This window comes from Arachis hypogaea, chromosome 5 (genome assembly GCF_003086295.3).
Source record: "Arachis hypogaea cultivar Tifrunner chromosome 5, arahy.Tifrunner.gnm2.J5K5, whole genome shotgun sequence".
Lineage (NCBI taxonomy): Eukaryota > Viridiplantae > Streptophyta > Magnoliopsida > Fabales > Fabaceae > Arachis > Arachis hypogaea.
Window position 1 is genome coordinate 17,122,357 of NC_092040.1, and position 9,783 is coordinate 17,132,139.

General features: G+C 35.9%; 1 long non-coding RNA gene across 3 annotated transcripts; it reads right to left on the reverse strand.

Annotated features, from left to right (window-relative positions):
* Positions 1 to 5,678: 5,678 nt before the first annotated feature.
* On the reverse strand, positions 5,679 to 8,643 carry LOC112803302 (uncharacterized). 3 transcript variants are annotated; one of them, XR_011881833.1, is made up of 7 exons: positions 7,952 to 8,643; positions 7,735 to 7,828; positions 7,292 to 7,592; positions 6,783 to 6,850; positions 6,391 to 6,449; positions 6,074 to 6,180; positions 5,679 to 5,906 (listed from the first exon to the last, which is right to left on the reverse strand). It is a non-coding gene; the product is annotated as an uncharacterized lncRNA (long non-coding RNA). The 3 variants fall into 3 exon arrangements; XR_011881832.1 differs by having other exon boundaries at positions 6,783 to 6,878; XR_011881834.1 differs by having other exon boundaries at positions 6,074 to 6,183; positions 6,783 to 6,878.
* Between the last annotated feature and the right edge of the window lie 1,140 nt (positions 8,644 to 9,783).

Genomic DNA, 9,783 nt, shown 5'->3' on the forward strand with positions numbered 1-9,783 from the left:
TAGACATCTTCTACTACGGGCTTACTGAAAAGGCCCAGACATCTCTAGACCACTCAGCTGGTGGATTTATACACATGAAAAAGACAATTGAAGAGGCTCAAAAACTCATTGATACAGTTGCTAGAAATCAGCATCTGTACCTAAGAAGTAAGTCCTCAATGAAAGAAGAGGCTAAAGAAGTATCCACTGAACCTAGTCCTCAAGAACAAGTTGCTGAACTCAATCTGCAATTGCTCATCATAACAAAACAGTTTGAAGAATTCAAAGAGATGCTCCAAGACACTAAAACAGATAATAGAAGAATGCCAAGCTGTTCAATTAAGGAATGGAAAGACACTGAATGTATTAATCCAAGGCAACAGAAAATCAAGAAAGGAACAACTGACAAAGGATAACCAAACCGCTACCCAAAATCCCTCTGAGGACAGTAAGAGCCCTGAGAAGAATGATGCTGGCGTTCAAACGCCAAAGAAGGGTGGACAGTTGGCATTAAACGCCCAAGGGACGGCCAATTCTGGCGTCCAAACGCTAGAAAAGGATGGCAATCTGGCATTAAACGCCCATGCAGCACCCGATTCTGGCGTTCAAACGCCACTAAGAGATCAAACACCTGCAAGTGCTGATAACAACCCTCTTAAGCAGGCTTCTCCAACCACTTTTGTAGGAAATAAACCTGCAGCAACTAAGGTTGAAGAATACAAAGCCAAGATGCCTTATCCTCAGAAACTCCGCCAAGCGGAATAGGATAAACAATTTGCCCGCTTTGCAGACTATCTAAGGACTCTTGAAATAAAGATTCCATTTGCAGAGGCACTTGAGCAAATACCCTCTTATGCTAAGTTCATGAAAGAGATCTTAAGTCAAAAGAAGGATTGGAGAGAAACTGAAAAAGTTTTTCTCACTGAAGAATGCAGTGCAGTCATTCTGAAAAGCTTACCAGAGAAGCTTAGAGATCCCGGAAGCTTTATGATACCATGCACATTAGAGGTTGCTTGTACCAAGACAGCTCTATGTGATCTTGGGGCAAGTATCAATCTAATACCTGCATCTACTATCAGAAAGTTTGGTTTGACTGATGAAGTTAAACCAACCCAGATATGCCTCCAACTTGCTGATGGCTCCATTAAGATCCCATCAGGCATAATTGAGGACATGATCGTCAAGATTGGGCCATTTGCCTTTCCTACTGACTTTGTAGTACTGGAAATGGAGGAGTACAAGAGTGCAACTCTCATTCTAGGAAGACCTTTCCTAGCAACTGGACAAACCTTCATTGACGTCCAAAAAGGGGAGATAACCCTGAGAGTCAATGAGGACGAGTTCAAGTTGAATGCTGTCAAAGCAATGCAACATTCAAACACACCAAAAGACTGCCTGAGCACTGATATTATTGACTCCTTGGTGGAAGAGGTCAATATAACTGAGAGTCTCGAATCAGAGCTAGAGGACGTTCTTAAAGATGTTCAGCCTGATCTGGAGGAACCAGAGAGAACTGAAAAAACTCTGAAAACTCCTCAGTAAGAGGATAAGCCTCCTAAACCCGAGCTTAAACCACTACCACCATTCCTGAAATATGTATTTCTGGGAGAAGATGACACTTTTCCCGTGATCATAAGCTCTGCTTTAGAGCCACAGGAAGAGAAAGCACTAATTCAGGTGCTAAGGACACACAAGACAGCTCTTGGGTGGTCCATAAGTGATCTTAAGGGCATTAGCCCAGCAAGATGCATGCACAAGATCTTATTGGAGGATGATGCTAAGCAAGTGGTTCAACCACAAAGGCGGCTAAATCCAGCCATGAAGAAGGTGGCGCAGAAAGAGGTCACTAAGTTACTAGAGGCTGGAATTATTTATCCTATTTCTGACAGCCCCTGGGTGAGCCCTGTCCAAGTTGTCCCCAAGAAGGGAGGTGTGATAGTGGTTCATAATGAAAAGAATGAACTGGTTCCTACAAGAACAGTTACAGGGTGACGTATGTTTATTGACTATAGAAGACTCAATACAGCCACCAGAAAGGATCATTTTTCTTTACCATTCATAGACCAGATGCTGGAAAGACTAGCAAGTCATGAATACTACTGCTTTTTGGATGGTTATTCAGGTTACAACCAAATTGCAGTAGATCTTAAAGACCAAGAGAAAACAACATTCACATGTCCATCTGGAGTATTTGCCTACAGAAGGATGCCATTTGGTCTGTGCAATGCACCTGCAACCTTTTAGAGGTGCATGCTCTCTATTTTCTCTGATATGGTAGAGAAATTTTTGGAAGTCTTCATGGATGACTTCTTAGTATTTGGAGACTCATTTAGCTCTTGTCTTGATCACCTAGCAGTTGTTCTGAAAAGGTGCCAAGAGACTAACCTGGTTTTAAACTAGGAGAAATGTCACTTTATGGTGACTGAAGGAATTGTCCTTGGGCAAAAATTTTGAACAAGGGAATAGAGGTGGATCAAGCTAAGGTAGAAGTGATTGAAAAATTACCCCCACCTACCAATGTTAACGCAATCAGAAGCTTTTTGGGGAATGCAGGATTCTATAGGAGGTTTATAAAGGATTTTTCAAAAATTGCAAAACCTCTGAGCTATCTGCTAGTTGCTGACACACCATTTATCTTTGACACAGAGTGTCTACAGGCATTTGAAACTCTAAAAGCTAAGTTGGTCACAGCACTAGTCATTTTTGCACCAGACTGGGCATTACCATTTGAACTAATGTGTGATGCCAGTGACCATGCCATTGGTGCCATATTGAGACAAAGGCATAATAAGCTTCTGTATGTTATTTACTATGCTAGTCGTGTTCTGAATGACGCACAGAAGAATTACACAATCACAGAAAAAGAGTTGCTTGCAGTGGTTTATGCCATTGACAAGTTCAGATCTTATTTAGTGGGATCAAAAGTGATTGTGTACACTGACCATGCTGCTCTAAAATATCTCCTCACAAAGCAGGATTCAAAACCCAGGCTCATAAGATGGGTGTCGCTTCTGCAAGAGTTTGATATAGAAATAAGAGACAGAAAGGGGACAGAAAACTAGGTAGCTGATCACCTGTCCCAGATAGAACCAGTAGCAGGCGTGGTGCATGAAATTGTGATCATCAACAATGGTGCCAAAGACTTGGAGCTCTCAAACGTGAATCACACTTTGTCCCAACTTCACACAACTAACCAGCAAGTGCACTGGGTCGTCCAAGTAATACCTTACGTGAGTAAGGGTCGATCCCACGGAGATTGTCGATATGAAGCAAGCTATGGTCATCTTGTAAATCTCAGTCAGGCGGATAATAATAGTTATAATGGTTTTTGAATATGAAGATAAATAAAGCATAAAATAGAGATAGAGATACTTATGTAATCCATTGGTGAGAATTTCAGATAAATGCATAGAGATGCTTTGTTCTTGTTGAATCTCTGCTTTCCTACTGCCTTCATCCAATCCTTCATACTCCTTTCCATGGCAAGCTGTATATAGGGCGTCACCATTGTTAATGGCTACTTCCCATCCTCTCAGTGAAAATGGTCCAAATGCTCTATCACAGCACGGCTAATCATCTGTCGGTTCTCGATTGTATTGGAATAGAATCCAGTGATTCTTTTGCATCTGTCACTACACCCAACACTCGGGTGTTTGAAGCTCGTCACAGTCATCCCATCTCAGATCCTAGCTACTCGGAATACCACAGAAAAGGTTTAGACTTTCTGGATCTTAGGAATGGCCGCCAATAATTCTAGCTTATACCACGAAGACTCCGATCTTTCAGAATGGAGGCTAAGAGATACGCGCTCGATCTAAGGTAGAACGGGAGTGGTTGTCAGGCACGCGTTCATAGGTGAAAATGATGATGAGGGTCACAGATCATCACATCCATCATGTTGAAGTGCAGAGGATATCTTAGAATAAGAATAAGTTGAATTGAATAGAAGAACAATAGTAATTACATTAATATTCGAGGAACAGCAGAGCTCCACACCTTAATCTATGGTGTGTAGAAACTCCACCGTTGAAAATACATAAGTGATAAAGGTCCAGGCATGGCCAAATGGCCAGCCCCGTAAGTCTAAGAACTAAACGTCCAAAGATAGATACCAAGATGTCTAATACAATAGTAAAAAGTTCTATTTATACTAGACTAGTTACTAGGGTTTACAAAAATAAGTCTTAGTGCAGAAATCCACTTTCGGGGCCCACTTTGGTGTTGCTTGGGCTGAGCTTGAGCTATACACGTGCAGAGGCTTCTCTTGGGATCGAACGCCAAGTTGTAACGTGTTTTTGGCGTTTAACTCTGGTTTGTGACGAGTTTCTGGCGTTTTACTCCATAATGCAGCATGGAACTGGCGTTGAATGCCAGTTTGCATCGTTGAAACTCAAATAAAGAATGGACTATAATATATTGCTGTAAAGCCCTGGATATCTACTTCCAACGCAATTGAGAGTGCACCAACAGCATCTGTAGTCCTTCACTATAATATAGTGAAGGGAGGTCAGAATCCAACAGCATCTGTAGTCCTTTTTCAGCCTCCTATCAGATTTTTGCTCAGGTCCCTCAATTTCAGCCAGAAGATACCTGAAATCACAAAAAAATACACAAAGTCATAGTAAAGTCCAGAAATGTGAATTTTGCATAAAAACTAATAAAAACATCCCTAAAAGTAGATCTTACTAAAAACTACCTAAAAACAATGCCAAAAAGCGTATAAATTATCCGCTCATCACAACACCAAACTTAAATTGTTGCTTATCCCCAAGCAACTGAAAATCAAATAGGATAAAAAGAAGAGAATATACTATAAATCTGAAAATATCAATGAAGCTTAGTTCTAATCAGATGAGCGGGACTAGTAGCTTTTTGCTTCTGAACAGTTTTGGCATCTCACTTTATCCTTTAAAGTTTAGAATGATTGACATCCATAGGAACTCAGAGTTCAGATAGTGTTATTGATTCTCCTAGTTAAGTATGTTGATTCTTGAACACAGCTACTTTATGAGTCTTGGTCGTGGCCCTAAGCACTTTGTTTTATAGTATTACCACCGGATACAAAAATGCCACAGACACATGACTGGGTGAACCTTTTCAGATTGTGACTCAGCTTTGCTAAAGTCCCCAGTTAGAGGTGTCCAGAGCTCTTAAGCACACCCTTTTTGCTTTGGATCACGACTTTAACCACTCTGTCTCAAGCTATTCACTTGGACCTTCATGCCACAAGCACATGGTTAAGGACATCTTGATTTAGCCGCTTAGGCCTGGATTTATTTCCTTGCACTACAAGAAAAAGGCGCATTTGTAACAAAAAATATTGTTACAAAACGTCGAAATTTTGAAACAAAAGTTTTTTGTAACAAAAGAAGGGTCCATTGCAGTAAGTCCCGTTACAAAAAGTTTTTGTAACGAAAAATAAAACTGTTACAATTCAATACCATATTTTGTAACAATTTTTTCTGATACAAAAAACCAGAAGCCGTTACAAAGGTGGTAACAAATTTTGATCTTGAAAGGATTTTTGGTAACAATATATTTTTTCCTATCATAAAATTTTGTTACAAAATATAACTTGATTTTGTAACATTTTTTTTCTTTAGTTACAAAACACTATTTATTTTGTAATTATTTTTTAATTAATATATTAACTAATTTACTCAGCAAATCAGCATTCATATAATATATAATAACATAGATAGTTCAAATATCTTTCATTTAACTAAGATTGTTTTATAAATCTTCAACATATAAACTTTAAAGTACAAACTAACGATACATTGGAGAACCCTAATGAACTAGATAGATACATAGGACAAGAAAAACAAGGAATTATAAATCTCCAAAATATAAACTACAAATTACAAACTCCATCATATTCATATATCTTCTTTCTCATGAAGAAGCTTTTAATAAGTGCCACACACCTGAAAAGACGACCAACAATAACAATATGGTGTCAATTAATGCAATTCTAAAAAATTGTCTAGAAAATTTGAGTTTTACTGTCTCTAATACCTATTTCAAATTGTTCAGTTAGTACAAACATGTGAGAAAATCATAACCAAACGGTTCAACTCAAATTAAATGAGACCTGCAACATTAAAAACAAGACACTTTGCAGAGCATGGTTCTTCACATCCTGTCACCTAAGGTTTGAAGCTCCATGAATAATGGCAGAGTTTTGCCAATATCAACAATCTGCTGAAATTCAAACCCTATTTTATTACCAACCAAAGGCATAACCACATGCTTATCAAAGCATCAATATCCTCATCACAGAAACTATACACCCATCCTAAATTTTCCATTCAACAAAAAAATCAATATACTTGGCAAAGGAACAAAAAAATTTAGAGCAACAAAAGATTTAGCTACAAATTCCACTATTCAAGTATTAATGAATCTAACCTTCTGTTGAGTAAAAGAGAAAGCACTTCCTCTCAGCTTTAAAATTGATATCAACAAACCTGATTGGATCCAAATAATAATAATAATAATAATAATAATAATAATAATAATAATAATAATAATAATAATAATAATAATAATAATAAATCATATTGATTTGTAAACAAAACTAGCTCATCATAATTAGAAACAAAACAAGTAAGCTCTCTGCAAGACTCATTTAACTAAACTCCTATTATCTATCCCAAAAGAAAAATATTTGTATGCACAAAGACTTGAGGAAATCTAAATTTGGAAGTTCCAAGTAGAGACCATAACCATGGGTTAGTATGCTTCATCATGAATCACGTAAAACAAATTTACTTAACTTTCTGATAGTATTAATATATCACCTGTACAACAACTCCACCATCTGAATTTCCTTCACCTCTTATGATACTCAAAATCTTCTCAAATGCACCTTCAAAGATGACAATATTTTGAATGTCCTATAATCATTAAATAAATTTAAATAAGACAAACACTCTATCATCCAACACAATAAATACAAAAAATACTAGTAGAACAAAACGTTTACCCCAGCTTCACACGTCAAGTGAGTAAGAAGCAATAAGGCTTCGTTCCTTATTACCTGGAGCTGGAGGTAAACTTTGATTATTATATTTCAAGCTTTCTTTCAAAATGAGGATCAATAGGCAACCTATATTAGAATATTCCAATTTTCAAAGGTAAATATTTTTACAGAGTACCAAATTATCACCAACATATTTATTGAAATTTTAACCAGCCAACATAAATATGAAAGGTTAAACAAGTATATATTGTGTAGCCGTATGAGAAAATACATCAATTAAGTTTGAAAAAGTTATTGAGAAGACTGCGGAGCTTTCAAGTCTTGTACCTCGCGATCCATGAGCATATCCATTAGCCTGTGTTATTCCACGAGGGATGTTCAATATAGCTTCCTGCAACCTGAAGAGGAATCCAGCAAGTGTCTTTAATGAGAAAGATGATTTAACAATTTGAGGAACTAATGCAAATAGAATTTATAATACTAATACCTCTGTGAAGAATTAGTGAGAAGGGCAGTCAGTAGTTGCAAAGTATAGTACTGCACATAATTGAAATTGAAATTGAGCTAAAGTATTACCTTGTAACCAGATCTTAAATCTATCTTCATGGATCACAGAGTTCACCAGAAACTAATTCAATATACAATAATGATTGAGGATTTATCAGAACCTTAAAAGAATTCGATTTTGTTCATGCTCATGGAGCACACACACATTTATGCAAGCATCTCGAGTGCAAATGGAAAATTGGAGAGTAGAAGCTGAAGCTCACCATATCAGATAGTTTTTGGAGTTGTTGCTTATTGGCAGCTGTACGCTCAATAAATTCCAATTCGTCATGCAATTCGAGACCCAAATAATAGTCGCTGCACACACATAGCACACAAAAGAAAGACGCAAAAATCACAAAGTATTCAAAAATCTCAGAATCGGAGAAATTGAAGATGAAAACCTAAATAAAAAGAACAGAACCAAGGAAAAGAACAGACCAGAATCAATGTAACAGAATTAGGACCAGCAGCAGCAACCCCAGTAGCCCTCTCTTCACAGAACAATTCCTCTCTCTAACGGGCAACAACAGCAATCAGAGTTTCCAGTAGCGATGACAACCGAGCTAGGGGATGATGGCAGCAGCAACGGTGGTTCTGGGAAGCAAAGACACGACGTTGGTTCACCTCCACAGCGACAATAACAGCAGCATCACCCTCCGCTGCCTCCCTCTTCGAGTTCTGTTCCTTGCGTTAGTGACAGTGGTTTCCTCTGGTGGCAGCAACGGTGACGAGACATGGTGCCGGTGACAGAATCGACGACTTCCTCCTCAGTTCGCGATTCCAACCGTGGTGGCAACTTCCCTCGACGGCACCAGGGCATAACAGCGACACGGTCATGGGGCGACGGCGCAGATGACGCGAGCTCGCAGATGCTCCCCCAACGGCCAGCCCGCGACGGTGCTCTTCCTCTCCTTGGCCTTTGCTCCCTCGCACGCTCCAAGGCAGATCGGCGGTTCAGCGGCGACGGTTTGGGCTGGACGGCGCAAAGCGTGGCTCCCTCTTTCCCTTCCCGATCTCTCTTCTCTGATTCCCACTGTGTGTATGTTGCGTTTTTGGAAAGGAAAGGGGGTGGGTGGGGGCTGTGTCATGCGAAGGTGAAGGGGGGTGTTTAGGTTAGGTTACAATTTGGGAATTAGGTTTTTCATTTAATTTAAAAATTTAGAGTAAAAAATTAGGAATTTTATAAAAGAATAAAAATAAATATGAATAAATATTTTGATAAAATTAGAAAATAGACTAATTTTAAAATTAAATATATTTTTTAAAAAATATTTAAGAATATTATTTATTAATATATTATTAAGTTTAATTAATTATTTTAATTTAAATTATTAAATGAACATATTAATTATTTTTTATAAAATATAGTTTATGTTTAAGATATTGATTATTTAAATTAAATGATATAATTTTTATTATTTTTTTATTATCGGGATTTTAATTTTAATTTATAAAATAACGAATTATAATAAAAATTGTACATAAATATTAATTGGCATAAATTTAAAGTATTTATAAAAATAAATTTAATCACTCTTAATAAATTAATCTCTAAAAGCTCAATTTAATTAAATAACTCGTAATTTAATCATAATATAAATTTCTCAAATTAAATTATATAATGTTTATTACTGAATTTTAATTTCAAATTATATGAAATAACCAAATTAATTATTCTTGAAATACTATTTTATTATTAAAACTTTAAATTAATTATTCTTGAAATACTATAAATTTTTATATTTTTTTAAATATTAAAACTTTAAATTATAAATAAAAAAATACTCCGTTTAATATATAAATCTCTAAAAATTTATTTTGAATAATACAATAAATCATAAATGATTTAATTTTAAAATAATTTTAAACTCAAAGTATCATTAATTTGACTTAAATATTTTTAGAAAATAAATTTTTGAATATAAAATCTTAAATAAATATAATAAATCATAAATAACTCATTAAGTTAATTTTCAAAAATTTGAAGTCTTACATTTAATATGTTAAAACAAAATTTTTTATTAATTATAAAAAAATCTTTGAATTTTGTGACAAATAAATAACTTGTTACAAAAATATTGTATTTTGTGATAAATTAATTTTTTGTTACAAAATATTTAGAGCTTTTGAAATAAATAGATATTTTGTTACAAAATGTTTTGAATTTTTACAACAATATAATCTTTTGTTACAAAACATTATAACATTTTGCAACAAAACAATAATTCGATACGAAAGCCAACATAATTTGTAACAAAAGAAATCACGTT